Source organism: Bombus fervidus, chromosome 6 (assembly GCF_041682495.2).
Source record: "Bombus fervidus isolate BK054 chromosome 6, iyBomFerv1, whole genome shotgun sequence".
In the NCBI taxonomy this organism is placed as follows: Eukaryota; Metazoa; Arthropoda; class Insecta; order Hymenoptera; family Apidae; genus Bombus; species Bombus fervidus.
The window spans coordinates 16,441,312-16,458,982 of record NC_091522.1 but is presented as its reverse complement, the minus strand read 5'-3'; the positions used below and the strand labels follow the sequence as shown (position 1 = coordinate 16,458,982).

Here is a 17,671-nt window from a genome sequence, read left to right as displayed (position 1 = left end):
TGTGCGAAATGCATGAATAAAACATCGAAAAGCTCTTTACTGTCGGTTTAAACTCGCGGATCGTACGCGATAGCCATACCGCGAAGCCAAAGGGGAAAGAAAAATATTTTTCGAGGCTGTGGCACCGATCGGGGCAAAAGCAATGGTCGAAGATAATTCTCGAGGACTGTTCTAACCCCCGCTGGTAAAAATACAATCAGATTAAACGGTACATCTCGAAGGATAAACAAGCGGACGTAATATTTGGACTTATCGGTGGTATCAGTAAGAGACATAGAGCTACAGACAAAAGAGGGGGTGGTTCTGTGCGGTTCTATTCATCCCCCTCGACCCCTTCGTTCGTCGTATCGCTTTATTATTGCCGGTACAATTTTCTCTATCGCGCGGACGTTCCATTTGTCGAAACGACTTTGTGCCTTGGGCGAGGGAGCGGGAGAGAACTAGCCACAGTACTTGGTGTATCAGGGGGCCGGGTATGCCGGGTAAAAGACGTCGAAAAAGTCTGTGTCGCACGGTAAAGGCGATTTTTCGTTGCTTGCATTCCACCGGAAGAATCCGCCTTCTACACCTAACGACGTCGAAATTCCTGTGGAACCGGCTTCCGTTTTTCTCCTTTCGTGATACACCGAATTACCTTCGTTCTTCGCGATCTACCTTTTAATAGGGCTCGGGAAAACACGTTATTACCTTCGTCAGCGCGACAAGTCGAGTGATTATCGACCATTTCTGCGCCATCGTTTTGGTGGTCTTGGGATTTTACAGAAAGTAGAATATGTATTTGTCTTCTAGTCTTTGTTTCAAGAACGCGTGTTTCTATTAATTTATACTATTTATTGCATAAAAATAGAGAATCTGGGCACGCGTATTCGGTTTCAAAGCTATAAGTAAAATTATAGAAAGAGATGTTTCCAAATTGACAGAGAGACCATCGTTATCGACATTTAAAAACGGTTAACAGATCGATAATATCCAATTTAAACGCACTATCCATAAAATTTCAAACAAATAATTCAAATTTCACGTCACATTGCGTATCTGTTGATTTCACAAGAAGATAGCGAGTATTGCTGTCCACCTGTTTGCCACGATTTTAGTCATACCGATACGATGTTGCATCAAATGTCAATACGCTTGTAAAGGCTTCAAATTTGTTACATTTGTTCGTATAATTTTATATTCACTATGATTGCAAAGACTTTCGAATATATCGTAAATCATTCTGCAAGATATCAAAGAACAGACTGCAAAGAAGGTATGCAAGGCTTTGTAAATCTCGCTTCGAAATCGTAAGGTTTATAACGAAGCGGAGGCTACATCCGCGATGCATCGATAATCGCGTTCGATTCATCTGCCACGGCGAAACTGCAAGTGTAAATCGCGCCTGCACGGTCGTCAAGGTTTAACGTCGTGGGTGGAATGCATTTTTCTCTCCCCTTCGTTCTTCTCCTGCCTCTTTCTCCTCTTCTTTCGGTTCTTCGCCGCGTTGAATTCTGATTTCATAAGCGGCTTCGTGATTTACATCCCGCTACTGACAGAGTACCTTCGTCGATAGGATGTCGCCAATTTCGCGACATCGTTCCCGGTACAATAGGATTCGTGATGCGTGTACGCAATATCATCTGCTTTATACGCAGCAACGTTACGCGCCGTTCGATAATATCGATACCAACGTGTCTCGTAGCCTTCCTGATGCATACTGTAATCGTTGCTTCCTCTTTGTTGCACCAGTCAAACGAATATTCCTATAGAGCATGTCCACTCTGAACGTTAAATTTTCATAAAAAGGATAAAAGCTTTATGCAAAATATTTTCTCCTATATATCGTAAAAAAAACAAGGTTATCGTTGTACAGAGGGTAACTCGGTGTAACGGAAAAATTGGCTCGTCAAGAAACAAAGATACGAATAATTCGTTTCAAAAAAAAAAAAAAAAAAAAAGGATTCTGCAGGATATTTTGATTTAAAGCCAAAGAATATCCGATAAATCATCGGCAAATTCTTCCTTAATAGCACTGGAGGAGATCTTGTGGCGGAACTAGCGTTCTCAAGAGCCAGTGACAGTAAGAAGACTCAAACGCGTTATTCCTGGCACAGTAGACCGTCAAAGCGAACGAAATAGCGTCGAAAGGTCGGGCTGTTGCTTAACCCGGAATTTAACGAGTTCGACGAAGATGGTAATAACTTCTTTTCAACGATGCTTAAAATAACATCGAGCTGAACCGGCGGTAAAATTCATAATGTAATTCGAGTGGGCCAAGTCTTTGCAAAGCTTGGCCCGTCTTTTCCCTCGAAATCTGCGAGCGGTATAGTTGATCCCTTGTCGACTACGATTTCACGTCGAAACGAAGACCACGGTCCTTCCTTCCTTAAACTCGGCTCTACGCTGCACCACTTTGTTCGCGAAAGTTAAATGCGAATCTTGGTCGATTGACATGCACACACAGAGTCCAGGAATAGTAGCCGGACGTTTTTCTCCTAATTGAAACGAAAATAATGGTTTTCACAATTTAAAACGTTCTTTCGCGTCTGTTGGCTCGCCATGCACTTACGCGCCAACTGAGTCAAAGGTTCTATAATTAAAATGGAAAACGTTTCCCATCGTTCGCGATACGGATATTCGACGATAAAGGCCAGCTTCGAGGATATTTAATTAAATGACTGTGAGCGTGATTAAATGAACGAGATCTGTTCGCGCCAGGGGGTTAAAAGAGGATTGTTCGAAACTATTAGAGAACGTTCCTGTAGGGTGTGTGATTTATAGGTCGCGGGAATTATTTGTGCCTCGTTTTAAATAAAATCTTGTCTGTATAAAACACTATGCGTAAAATAGGATGATTATACATGCTGTATATTAAAAATCAGGTGACTCGACTTGCATGGAATATTCGATTTAATTGAATTTACAGAAAATACAATTTAAGCGAAATAAAATATGTAATATAATATATAGGAGTTGTTAAGCAATCCAAATTGAAACAAACTTTGCGTACAAATGAAAAAATAGGGAAAACTGAAATGCATCACGTGGATTACTATTACATACACCATCGGTTTTCAATTTATTTTTTAAAATTTGTCAATGCCTGGCGTGCGCCGCATTGCAATACAGTAATTTGTTCGCTTCAATCCACAATAGCGTCTAAACGAACCGGTGTATTGTCGAATTCGTAACTTTGTCCCTTCGTTCGAATCGAAACACAAGGAACCAAAATGGCAGAAGTGAAAACTCGCGTGGAAAGTCAACCTCGAAATTAACGCACGTTCGCCGAAATATTATTTCCGTGGTATTTAATCACCATCGAACGATTCTTGCGATTAATATTCGAAACGAAAATGCCACTCGAGCAAACGAAAACGCCGAAGCTCGTGAGTGAAAGACGAACGAAGCGAGAAATCTCATGGACGGTTACACGGACGAGCAATTAAAGGTGCATCGAATCAGCGATCTTCTTACGATCGTTTCTTCGATACGATATAACAGGAAGATCAAAGTTCCCGTGCAATCAGCAAGCTTCGGCCGCGAATGCATAATTCATGAGCGAAACACAATTTAACTTTTAAATTCCAGGTACTCTGCTGGCGTGCCTTAATTATCGGCAATCCGGTAATTACGCGCGACACCTTCGCTTTTTCCTTCGGCCAGATAGCGTTATATTAATTCGATTTATTGCCATTCCGTGATTTTCAGCCGCTCGGAAGAGAATCGTGAAATTTCTACGTGGCGATTTTATCCTTCGTTCGAGTGCACGGTCACGCTACGGGCTTAAATTTAATCTGATAAAAGTACACGGAAGTTAACAGACGTTGACACAGCTCGGGACAAGTCCGACAGGCTTCTCGAGCACGCGTGAATGCGTGTTTAAGATCGAGCAAAGGGATATGGATATTTGGAATGTGTCGCGCGTGTCATTTCCTGAAGAATATATAATCAGGTGACTCGCGATGTAATCGCCTAGCTTATCCGTAACAAGTATCGAGATGATTAAATATATGTACAGTGCGAGTGTTTCGTAAGTGAATTAACAGTGAATGGATAGTCGTAAAAGAACCAACTTTCATCTATGGCTCGGAAATAGAATCTTGCAACACGGGTTGCAAGATATCGACTGAAAACTAAAACCTGAATGCTTCGTCTATCAGTGATCAGGTTTTTCAGGTTTGAAAGGCTAGGATGACAAGGAGCTAGAAATCCATGCTAGCGTACAAAGTTTCGATCTATCTTTGCTTGTACCGTTGCTACGTACATCCTTCTCGTAAATCAACGTGTTCTCTGTCAAGTAAGTTTTGATCGACTGTCATGTACAAGCTACATACACCGTTATACACGTCACAGTATTTGATAAAGCCGTCAAATTGATCTATTTGGTAGCGTCTCACGACATGGAACTTTATTTTTTCTTACTAAAATAGACTTTCGACATATCCTTGTACTATACTTTGTCTATTAATAGCAGAAACGCTACTTGACCTAGATGAAAAGTTCTCAGTGTATATCAAAGACTGTTTACACGACAATGACTGTCGCGTCACTGACAGCCACCACCAAAAACGATTCTTCGAGAAACACGAAATCGAAGATGCATCTAACGCTATTGCCGTTTGCTGTACGCTCGAACGTATAGTATTTCCTCTAAAAGCATGATCGTATTTTTTCTCGTGGAAGCAAGCTCGCGGATTCTCTTTGGCATGACTAGGTCAGTGACTGCGCTTCCGGCGCTACCGACTAAAATATCGTCGAAAACTCTGTTCCCCACCGTACGAATGACAGAAGCGTGATAAACCTTTCAACAACGATACAACAATACTAACAGTGGAAAAGACGCACAAATACTTCCTTCATTTCGAGGCATCGAAACGCAAACATAGGTTGAAGAAAGCAATAGCGCGAAAATTTCGCGCTTCGCCGACAAAGCAACGATTCTCGTTCAACGGTCGAACGAGAAGGATAACGCTGAGCGAATGTAGGTTTTCCCGAGCACGTGGAAACGGTTGAAAAGTGCACGCCGGCTATAGTTATGAGATAACTCGGTTTAAGCTAGAAATTAAGCTGAACCGAGCGATCCCGGTTGTCTCGGGCGAGGAATTCGCCTCCGTAGTTAGGTATGCAAAGCAGGAGGCAAGGCAGCAGGAAGCTTGGCCGGCCCCAATCAGGGAATATAGCCGGCAGCAGTTCTATCCAAATACATGGCAGCATACGTCGGCGAGTGCACGATCGCGCGATCCAAGCGAGCGAGCGAACTGAACGCGCGCACGTGCTCGACCGGAAGCTACTAGGTGGTGCAGGGCTATTCGTAGTTAGGGCGAATGAATGAATGCATACGCGTACTCAGGGCCAGCCCGGGAAACTCAAACACCATCTTTCAAATTATAACCGCGCTATCGGATTATCTTTTGAATTATTCCGGATTCCTGCTGGTTCTACCGATTCAAAATCGCATGGTTCAGCTCGACGGTGCTTCGTGTACTTGAATTTATATATACGTGTGCAGGTCGTGAACGGACGTGAAATGGACAGTTAATCGATTTTTGCGTGCTCGCGGATCTCGTCTTCGTTCGAACAGGACGAAACATAGCAGAGAGGAGTCGAAAATGATAGAAAAACAGCTGGACACTGGATCGTTTTTATTTCGAGTCTCTTTCGCTCGTGATAGCGTTCTGTTATCGCCACGTTCGGTAATCGAGATTAGAAAACAGGGAAATGGAAAGGGAACTGTCGAATGGACCGATGGAATGTGATTTTTGAATATATAAAGTAAACGTAGCGCGCACTGGGAAAATTTCATTCGGTTGATTCGCCGAATGAAATATAGCGTTGAATTACTTTGTATAAAAGTTTTCTTAAAATGATAAAAATCTTGCTCTTTTTTTATCCTCCCTTTTTATTTTTTTTCTATTTTGTTTATAAATGAGGTGGAATTTTTCATGCGTTTGATGTACATTTTCGGCAAGGACGGCAACCAGCCACGTTCCTGGCGACGTTAATGCACGCGGGCACCGACCGCATCAGTATCAATCTAGTTCCCGACGAGTGGGTACTTAATCAGTCAATTAGCAATGTTCCACTAATTGGTTAATTACCAAGCAAATTTGTAGCCAGCATAGTATTGCGGCATTGGGGACACGCATGGTTATGTGTGTATATCATGAACACAGGGAGGTGAAAGGTACGCGACGACCTCGCTTGTCCAAGCATTAAGACACAAATGTATTTATCTGTGTGATCTATGGCTACTGTGGCATAATGAACCAGTTCGCGTTTAGCTAGATACGCGTGCCAACAGTTCGTGCAATCACCGTAGCTGATTGGACTCTCTGATCGAAGGAAAGACGTGTTACCAGATGCCATTCTTCGTTCACGGGTCGTTTTGTGCGACATCGAGAACACCAAAGTGATCTGACGACGTTAAGATTCAATGTATATTTTTATATTACACTAATATCCAAAGATGTACGCAAGATAAATAATACTGAGACTGATCGATATTTAATTTTCTGCTTGGAAAAATTTTCTCAAAATGTTAAATATTGAATTTTAAAAAGATGGGTAAGAGACTGGTGTAAACGTTGAAAATAAAATTGTGAATTTCTTTGTAGAAACTGCATCCGTGGTGTATAAAGAAGTATGCAAAATATGATATATTCGTATGAATAATGTATACAAGAATATGCTTGAGTGATTCGAGTCATCCCAAGTCGTATCATAACAAAGCTTTGAAAATGGGACAAAGTAATACCTTTGTATAACCATGATTTTAAACCTTCTTATTCTCGAGTAAAGTCAACTTAATGCTTCCTCTTTATTATTTTCATTTCTATGATATAAAATACTTTCAAACGCTGGCACACAGCAAGATTACGTTGGCACGAACATTATCTTCGATTTTCATTACGCTCGCCACAAAATTCTCCCACGTGTTCTTTGTTCAAAGACCTCGGCCATCAGAATTTCCGTTCCAAATGGATGACGCAGCAGGCATTCGAGAGTAATCGACGATTTCGCGGCGGAAAAGACCACCATCCCGTGGAGGTGAATTAAAACTACGACCGGAAGCAAACACTTACATCCTATTATCCGTGCCGCAAGTTCAGCCACGCGTTAAATTCTCCTCGTACCCGGCGTCCAAATATACTCAGCCGATTGCCGCGTCTTTTGAGTTCAATGCACCTTCGCGTCGCGACGTCCACGCCTCTGCACGTTCGTTTGCAAATATTTTTACGATGGAGTAAAGCTCGACAGGGTTTAGTAGCTCGGTCTGATAACCAGATAAGACGCGTTCCAACACGACCATCAGAGTCCGATGGAGCAGCTTCTGGACAGCAATTCGAATAAGCGAAAGTCGCTAGGGCACGGACTTTAATCGGTGCAATCGCGGCTCGATTATCGGCGAGGAAGCTTATGTCTGTCGTGGGAACTATATTTCATTGGGTCTGTCGTCGACTAGGAGAGTATAAGTGATCGCGAAGTCTCTGATGGGGTTAAACGCAATCGTACGTGATTGTAGTTGTATTAATTGAATAGGATAGATGGATCGAATAGATTCATTAATTAACAGAGGATTAATTTTTGTTAGTATTTGTGATATTGGATGTATAATGGAATCGGAAAGCATATTTGTTGATATCGTTCGAAACTGATGAAATTACTGCAAACTGTTGAGGGTTATAGGACAATGTTTCGGCACTCGAGATTCGATTTAGTGGCAGGATATGATGGCATTGAACGATCGCTCCAAAACACCATCGAAAATCAGGAAATCGGCCTCGACCGGTATTGTAATATCGCACGCTGACGCCTCTGACTCTTGCATTAAACATGAGTTATACGTCGGCATTGTACTCTATACAGAACCGTGCCGCTGTTAAATTTACATTATGTTCATGTGACCAATTATTGAGCGGTCGGAGTTGAAACATCGGAGCCTTGAAAAAAGTTTTTTTTCCTCGTGACCGTGCGATAACGGATTATTAATGCCAACTAATTCCACGGAAACTTATCAGTCGTACAACAACTAGATAAAAATTGTCGAACTGTATGCGAATTTAAAAGGTTTAACTCGTTCGTTTAACTCGTTGAATTTAGTGGAAAAAATCCTGAAAAAGGCATTCAAACGTTTCTCGATATTCGAGATCAAGCGAAAAAGATGGTGAAACGGAGTATACGACGGAGTCTTCTTTTATCGAGGACAACATCGTTCGCTTATCTCGTATCACGATTACCTTCAGCCTGGCTGAATAAATAGATCAGCGAGTGCTCCTGGTTCGTGCGAATGGACTGAATACTTGTATCCGGTCGCTGGATACAGCTTCCAACGAATAGATCGCAATAACTCTGGACAATGTCACGATGCATGCTCCATAATTCCGCGAACTGGATCCATCTCACGTTTCGATTTCTCTGGCGCGTTAGAAAATGTAGACGCAACTGTTCCACGCGTGGAATTGACACCGGATGGATCGTGGAAACGCAGAATACGATTTGCTCTGGTCTCGCGTATTCCGCGAAGTATTCTAACTTAACATAGATCGATCAAAAATTGCGGAGAAATTTGTTTATTAAATTTGAATTTATAAGACACGGATCATACGTAAACTGTGGAGGTTTTATGTATATAAAACCATTCTTAAATCTCACTTCTATTAAATATTCTGCTGATCTATACTATATCCGTGTACAAAAAGGTCGATGACTTCAAGACACAAAGAAAAGAGATTCAGGCATCCGCAACCATGCTGAACAAGGTTTGCTTCATCGTTGAAATCAATATGGCGAGTCTCCATTCACGCGTCGCCTTCGCGCGTGTATTCGACGCGAACAATCGTTTCCCTAATTTATTCAATTTTTGCGACATGCAACAGGAAAAACAAGCAGGAGCGTGAAAAGCAGCTAATAACAGCGACGATAAACAACAGGAAACGGTGAAAGGCACTCGCATCCTTGTGCGAGATAAAATTGGCCAGGTTGATAGTCACGTAGGGTCGAATGCGAGCGACGATAAGCAGCTGTAATAATAAACGAGGGATTAATTCAACAATAGATAAACTGGTCGATGCATCACGCCGATGTAAATATAAAATAAACCGGCAAAGATAAATGGACAGTCAGGTTAATACTAAACTTTGTTGCGCAACGAACTGAAATCGTATTTATAATTGACGGACGAACCATTACTCATCGGTCGTTCTTGTCGAGCTTGCTCGTACACATCCGCGTCCAGCGATTGCTCGCTACAGGCTGTAGATTAATAATGACATTCGCGTTACGAAGGAAAAGGCGGGAGAAACTTGAAAAAGAATCGTTGCCGGTTCGATATCTCGAAACACGACAAGGAAGTTTATGCTCGAACTGGACACTGCTCTGGCAACCTATCTCGCGATAAAATACCGCTATTTCCTCCACCGATAACTGACCAATTAGTAGATAATTAAATCTTTATTACTTTAGCAACTAGTTTAGGTTCGATCGAGCTTTAATTAATTATCGAACAGTCTGGGAGCGTACACGTTCGTACGCTTTCTCTTAACTATAATACATATATACCACAATGATCACCTCAAAGAGAAATTTGAATGTAACAAAACGTTTGATCGTTCTAATTGCAGGTTAATTGTTTTATAAAGAAAATTTCATAACAACTTCCTGTTTAATTTTTAATCCAACCAACGAAACCTACTAAAGGTAAAGACGATACTCGCGTTACCGACGATACACGAATGACGGAAGCACTGTGAACCGAACGAATCCGAAAGTATCCGAGATCGGCCGAACGGCCGGCAACTCCACACGAGGGGACTCTAGCGAACTCCACAAGCCGGCTTCCGCTTCGTCCGGCGCGAACGTCGGAGCTTGTTCGTGTGTTGCTTTCCTATCCTTTTCGTCTTCGACGGTCATCCTCGGTCTTTTTGTTCTCTGAAAAAGTTGTCGGCTACCGGACTCGATCTTCGAGTTCGTCGTCTCGCCTTGAATTCAGTGGCAAAAGTGGAAACAGTGGGTGAGAGGTGCACACGTGAGAGAGTGTGTTGGAATCGAAAAATGTGACAGCAACACGGCTCTCCGACGGCCGGAGGGGGAGAAACGCCGCGATTTTAGTCGCAAGCGATCGCGCCTGCGCGTTTCCTTTTTCTTTCCCTCCGTAGCACCGTGCGTGTGTATGTATTATATGTGTGTGGGTGGGAGGTCACGCGTAAAAAAAGTTCCCATAGAAGTGCGGGATTAGTATCTCGCGATACGGTGAGTGTTCTTTTACTAATTGAGTGCCGGGATTCTGACCGGGATCTGCGAAGGATACGGAGAACAGCGCCGAAAAGATTGAACGGTGAATCATGTAAACAGCTGTTCCTATTCTATTCTAAACGCTATAACGATAATCACTTGCTCTACCTATTTATTGTATCAGTTGTCTGTTCGCTACACTTAGCCTATCGACAGTGGTGTTGCTGCGAGTCGATTTAGATCGAACGATAATCGCTTCTAAAATTGAGCCGAAGGAACGCTATAAAAGAGCACGATATAATGTAGAATTCTATGAATATCTATGAGATGGTTTTCCAACTTTTGTAGCATAATCTTCCGATAAGCAGAAATTTGTTAACGATAGAAAAGTACGATTACGTTATGAAAGTAACTGAAAGCACGCAGCGTGATTAATATTCGCTAAGGAATTCATATTTCTTCATATTTCTCGTGGCTTAACTCGTAGTTCGTTCTCAACGTGGGAGATAGGACTTAACAGTGACGTGATGCATAAATCGATGATTTTATAGCACGATGAATGCATCATTAAAACGAGACGCAGATGCAGATTCGCGTTAAACAGACCTCGTCGTAAATCCACAAATCAAACATACGAGCGAATAAAATGCGTGTGCCGCAGCATGGATTTAATGTTAATTGCAGCGACAGATATTTCGAGCTACAGGGTGTCGAGTTTGTTCCCGACGATACGATATACCATTAAAAATTATCTTCGTCGCTACACTGCATTGGTTTAGTACGGTAATTTTTCTCTCAGTAAATAGGTTGATTTAATGTTGCAAGATGCCCATAGAATTTTATATCGAGTGATATTCAGCTACACTCGTCGCATTCCTTGGTAAGATGGAAATATTTAGGTTAAACATAAAAAATACACCAGGATAAAACATAGCGAAATATCACTAGAATATAAAACATAATAAAGTAGAATATATAAATTCAAAAGGGAAGAGACAATATTCTATAAAAGCAGCAAAGTATTCCCTTAAAATATCTTCGTGAAAATCTTCGAACTCTACAATTATCAACTATATTCTGCGGAACCATTAAAAAATAGCGTCATTGCCGTAGATGGCAGCACTCTAAGTGGCCGGATAAAATTACACCAATATTGTTTCTCGATTCCAGAGAATTGCTAGAGTGGTAGGAGCAAGGGAAGATAATGCGGGTTCCTCAAACAATGAATTAAATAAGCTCGAAATCGCAGAGAATGTAATATCACGTTCGATACATCGTATAGTTGCTTATTAGAAACGACGATCAAAGAATATACGGTACGGTAGCACGTAGACACAGAAAAGAGATATAACATTAGGTACACATATACACGGATGAAATTAACCTGCGAAAACGACCGGTTTCGATACGAAACTAACTTCCCTCGGTTACTGGGCCTCGTCCTCGTCCCTCTTTCTCTCTCCTTTCCGCTCTAACCCTTTCTCTTCCCTCTCGACACGACCTGTACGCTATACGGCCGATCAAAAGCCGCTCTGTTTGTGCTTCATTAGTTTTTATTAGTAAGACCAGAGACGATAATTCGACGATGAACAGTGTAGCCCCGTTTTTCCTGGATGGTTAATTCGTATACGTCTAATGTGCTATGGACGTGCACGAAATTTAAGCAACGCGTTTTCATCAGCCAAAATTCGATCGCTTCAAATAATATTCAAATTATGTCGATATTTTCTAAATCTCTGGCTTTGACAAAACACGTTGTGTCAGAGTAATGGTAGGTAAAACGTTTGTTTAAGAATTAAATGAATAACCATTATAATAACATTTATTTATGGTGACAAGGAAGAGAGGCATTTTAGATAATATTACGCATTGAAATTGTCTTGACATATGTATATTTTATCTTTTACAAATTTCTAGCTGAAACGCGATTTGCATCGTTTTCTATATGGTTCGCGTGACGTGTATTCGTTGTAACACATTCGTCCCATTTTCGCCATTTATATAGCAGATTTGTATAAAACAGGATGAATTTATATTACGGTCCATATATATATATACGTTTTCGCGTTCCACGTTTCAAGTTAAAATTCGATGCACTTCACAGGTTTATTCGCACTGTGAAAATTACTATTATGCAATTTGATCGATAGTTGTCTAAAATTTCATCAGTACGCGAAAGAAGGTTTTTCTCGTCGAGTAAGTATGTATGTACCGGCTGGTTATTTACCAAAGTTGTTCACGATACAAGATTACCCGAGGATGACAGTAATTTAGTTAGACATGTTGCCTAGTCAAAGTCAGGTCCTCGTGCATGACGGGATAGGAAAAGAGAGAAAGGGAAGTTTCAAGGCTTCCATGCAGCGTTAAGAGTCTACTCCTCCTTCAAGTTCCTTCTGCCGCTTCAAGGTGTATTTGTCGACGTTCAAATGCACTCGACGAAATGGATCTCTTTACAGGTCGTAAACGTCCGTACGATCGCCGTTTTTCCCTCAAGTTTACCCGTAGTACTTGAATTCCTCTTTAATGGCTGACACTTCGGAAGTGCTGATATCGTCGCGGATCAATGCGGAATGGCCGGGAACAAAAGCACGAAATTCCGCTTGTTTTCGTTTACTGATCGACGAGTTGTAGACGATACGAGTCACGATGATCCAACAACTTCCAAGTGAAAGCTTTCGTTTCTATTAGTTCTTTGAATATTCGGATCGGATATTAAGCAAATGATGCAAAATTTTGTAAAGTAATTTTAATACTTAAAAGTTGGAAGATGTTGCCGCGAGGACGTTACACTACGCTATCGAAGTAAATGAAAATCTTTGCTACGAAGAGTTCGCTATTTATTATTTTCTATTTACATTTATCTTTTACTTTTCATAAGTAAATAATTACAAAAAAAGTCTAGTTAATTTAAGGATTAACAGTCTGAATTTTAATTGAATTTTACGACACAAATATCTGAGCACAGTAAACCATGTAACCGTACATTCGTAACTCGGTAACTCTGCTGCCGGCTTGATGAACCAACTTTTTTCTACCTTATTTCTCCGGCACGGCACGCCGCGCACCGGTGAAATCTAGTTTTCACAATAAACTTGCGTCCGAGCGCATCTTTGAACCCGTTGTCTTCTTACATTTCAGGCAACGGTTTCCCTCCTGCACGTTTCTGTTTTTCCGTCTGTTCATTTGGCTCCTTTTTCCCTCTCATCATTCTTGGTAGAAATAAAAATACACATTTCCAAACGAATTTCTCCACAGAGTTTAGAAATAATTTTTTACTCCCGTTTGTTCCTTCTTTGATAATGTAGATAGATTGACGGCCATGAAAATGATTTAAACATAATTGTCAGAGATGGAATTTATTAAAGCTGGACTACGTTGATCCTAACTTGTTTATATTTCTGACGATCTCTTGCTTCCAATTAGTCCGGATTAACGAAGTTCTGTGCCGTCTAAGGTAACGAAGTCTCTTGTTAGAAAGTAAATATCCAGTCTGGTATTTCCGTGGAATTTATTTAGGGAAACAATGACGAGACCAGATTATTGGAAGCTCGACCGTAGGACAGTAATTACCTAATTATGTTGCGACGTAAAATGTGACTCGTGACTATGCGCGCTCCGATTTATTATCTTTCACCCTCTTGCTTTTCCATGGATCGAACTATTTAATGTATATCGATACCTTTAAAATAGACAAAATTGCCTGCTATGAAAAATAGGCAAAAAGTCGAAGAAGAAACTGCACCAGGTATGGAAAGATATTACCTTTACTCGTATTTTATTATACTTTAACGCGTAATCGAATACCGCCACATCTTCGTGCGTTCGTTTCCATTAAAACGTTCGGAGGAAAATGGAAGCAGAAGTTGCTCCGAATGGCCAATAGTAGCTATCAGTTTGCGATGAAATGGGCTTACTGGGAGGATGGTGTCGTTTTACGAGCATCAAGAAAAAGCTGTCGAAACGTATTATTCATCGCTAGAACCTCGCTAGCGGCGTACGACCCAATTTGCATTTTCCGTCGATCTTATGTTCAAAATTACACATTTCTTAATTCAAAGAAAGATTATAAAATTTCTTTAGAAAACATTTCACTCTTTCTGTCGCTCGTCGCTCCTGATACAAGCGACGCAATATACCAAAGATTTAATTAATACACTTACATATTTGAAAGTATAGAATATTAAACTGGTAAATACTACTTTTTAAATAATAAATGTATCAATGGTGAAAATTCGAAATTCTTCTAAAATATATCATAAGGGATGGTATTAATCCATCGCCGGTTAGAAGATTTTTCTTAAATCTCCGTAGCGTTCGCAGCGAAGAAGGTTAAAGGCGCCGAAAGGTCCTTGGACGCGACCTTCCCTCGAAGAAGAAGGCGTTCTTCGGCTCGTTCGAAAGCGAACGCATCGTTAGCCACGTTCTCCCTTCTTACCAGGCTCCATGTCTAGCTTCTTACGTACTTAAAAACGGCGCGGTTGACGCATCGAATGCCATTGCATCGTCCTTTCGTCCTCGTAGTCACCAGACTGACAGTTGAATCGTTTGACCCATTTCTTCGTTGCATCGTTTCGCAATGCTCCGCCAGCATAACGGTCTTTTGTACCTCGTATTACGGCTGTTCCACTTGCCGTGAAGCTGAAATCGCCTGCACACGCTCGCAATTCCTTCCACACTTTCCTACTCGTTTGTACTTACCGAAAGAATCAATCCTTCTGGTAAGCAAAGAAATTTCACTTTTGTTCATCCTTCGGGGTAGAATGAAAGTTTTAAAGGATCGAGCTGTGTAGGTATTCTTTCGGTTATCGAAATCTTTATATATACTTTTAACTTGCTGGAAGTTAACCTAGTTGCATTTGGTTTCGAAACGTTTCGACGAGTTGATCAATATCACGTTGGTAAAATAGGATAATAAACTAGTTTGTTGAATAATTAAACAATACATATTAACGTGGACACGGAATGGCGCAGGTTTATCATCCAGATATGTCGAGAACGCAGAATAATAAATAACAGTTGGATATGGTGATTTATCGAAACATCGGTAAATCGTGTATCCCTTATATGATGAAAATTTTCCACGTTCGAAATTCGCTGAGTTAATAGATAATAGCTGTTGCAATTATACCTAAAATATGTTGCATCATAGACGAGAATTCCATGAGCCCAATTTACGAAGTATTCTTGGAACCCTTCTAAGCCTTCCATCATGACCCTTTGTTGTCCATTGGAGGTCTAAGAATCCTGAAATTACATCGATCGGTAACACAATCGGTATGTTCTCTCAGAAATTTGAACGTCGTCTTAATCCAAAACCTTTCGAAGGGTCCTTTCAGATGTTTTTATACCGAACGTGTCCTCAAGACGTTCGAACCTCTCCGTCACTCTTCGAATATCTTCCTCGTCGAAGATTCCCATAGTACGTCGAGAAGCTGGTCTTTGATCGTCGAAACGATCTGTTTTGATATCAAAAAAGCCCGGGAGCTTCGCTCCACCGTCGAAACACGTCAGTCGAATTGTTTTGACCCGTGCCATTATGAATACATCTTCGCAAACACTTCTGTCGGCGCTTCGCCATCATTCTGGCCGTGTGTTGGAAGAGCGAGAGCTCGATAGGGGCGAGGAGAGGATTGTGCGCCGCATGCCCAGACGAGAAACTCGTCAGCGAGAAAAGAAGAGAAAAGAGGAGAGCACGAAGGAAGCGGTCGCCGAAGAAGGCGTCGACGAGAGAGATTTCGTCTCTTTCCTTCTCCCTTCTTCCTCCTTTTCCTTCTCTTTTTAATTTTGTTTTAACGTCGTAAACCTGGGTTATTTCTGGTTCTCCTCTCTCTCGCTCCTGCTGCTCCATACTCGCGTCTATGCTCGCCGAATGATCCTCGTAAAGCGAACGCGAAAATTCCCTTTCGAAGCTGTTTTAATCGCGCGTGGAGAGATTGCCTTGATTTTTAAATATGGATTTTTTGTTTTTAGATTAACCGATTAACGTAAATATCGTTAAAGGAGGTATCAAATGATTTTTACGGGAATCGTTCAAGATTCTGGCAAAAATAAAAACTTCGTTACACGTACGTGTAATTGCGTTTGATGCATGAAGATTAATTTCGTGAGAAGTACTCGCACAGTTTTAATGATTGTAAAAGTAAGAAATGCGAAGCTTCTTATTTTCATAGATCCGCTACTCTCACAGTGTCGTAACATTTTACGTATCTCGTACTGAGAATAATTCATAACGCACGTTCGTTCTCCTTTGTTAAAAAGCCATAGCATATCAAGGATCCGTTAAGATGAATCTTAAAATTGTCATATTCTCCGAGTACTTGAAAATCATTTCTTCATACGCAGTATCAGTCGCAAGTTGCTCGAAATTCTTCAACGAGAATCTACCAAATATTCTTTGTTGAACACCGAGTGGATGAACGACGAGTGGTAATAACGATCGCCATTAAGAGAGCAATCACCCATTCACGACTCAAAACAAAATTTAAAAAGCGAAGACTATTTGAAGACACTTCGACTTTTCAATCATTCCTTTGTTGCACGATGATCGACGCGGAATCCAGCACAATGAATACATTAAACGCGGCCCAATTCTCGCGGTTTAATCGGAGGCTGCGTAATGTTCCGGTAGCGGTTCTTGCGTGCATCGTTCGTGAGACAAAGGACACGGCTGTGCACGGTGCCAAAGGCCTCTTTTCCCTTCTCTTTCGCTTCTGTTTATCGTCGTTTTCTCCTCGGCGGATCGACGAAGACGCACGCGCCCAGCGACCGCTGGAATCTTAATTACGTTACAGTCCATTCATGGCATGCGCCGTTGTCATCGTTGTATATCTGATGAAGAACGCGAGCGTGGAACGACCTAGGGGACCGATGCACAGCCAGCAAACCGCGTTCCCGCTTAGTTTCCCTGGCAAGACACGTGTTTACCTGATCTGACTGGAAACCGTGCAACACACGAACGAGAAGAACGCGTTTCACGGGTAGAAACCTTAGCTCCAGACGGATGAAAGAAAGAACGTCGCGTGACAAACGCACGATTCGTGTCGATGTTTGTCCACGAAACTCGCGGCGATTCTGTGATCGAAATTTTAACGCGATTAACCGGCCGCTGGGGATAGAACTGATTTTTTTCAGCGTCATTGACCGTAAAACTCTATCGAAATCAATAGAGTACGAGCGACAAAATCTTTGATTCGAAGAAATTGATTTTTGGATAAAGGTAGGCCTGTTTAATCGTTTTAGAAGCATGGAAATTCGATAAGAAATTCTTTGCTTCCTGTCGATTAATCCCAATCAATGCATCCGATGACAACGATAGTAAAAGTGGAAATCAGTTTTCATCCTAAAGTATTATGCGCGTACATGATAAATACAGAATTTTGTATTTCTTTATCGATTTATAAAATGTTAGCATATGCATATTTATGCGCGGTATAGTGGTATTAAAGTTTGAGTATACGTACGT

General features: G+C 41.3%; 1 protein-coding gene across 10 annotated transcripts in view; it reads left to right on the top strand.

Annotated features, from left to right (window-relative positions):
- LOC139988043 (dystrophin, isoforms A/C/F/G/H) overlaps positions 1-17,671 on the top strand; it is a 445,976-nt gene that overhangs the window by 383,102 nt on the left and 45,203 nt on the right. The gene's annotated exons all lie outside the window — the stretch shown is intronic.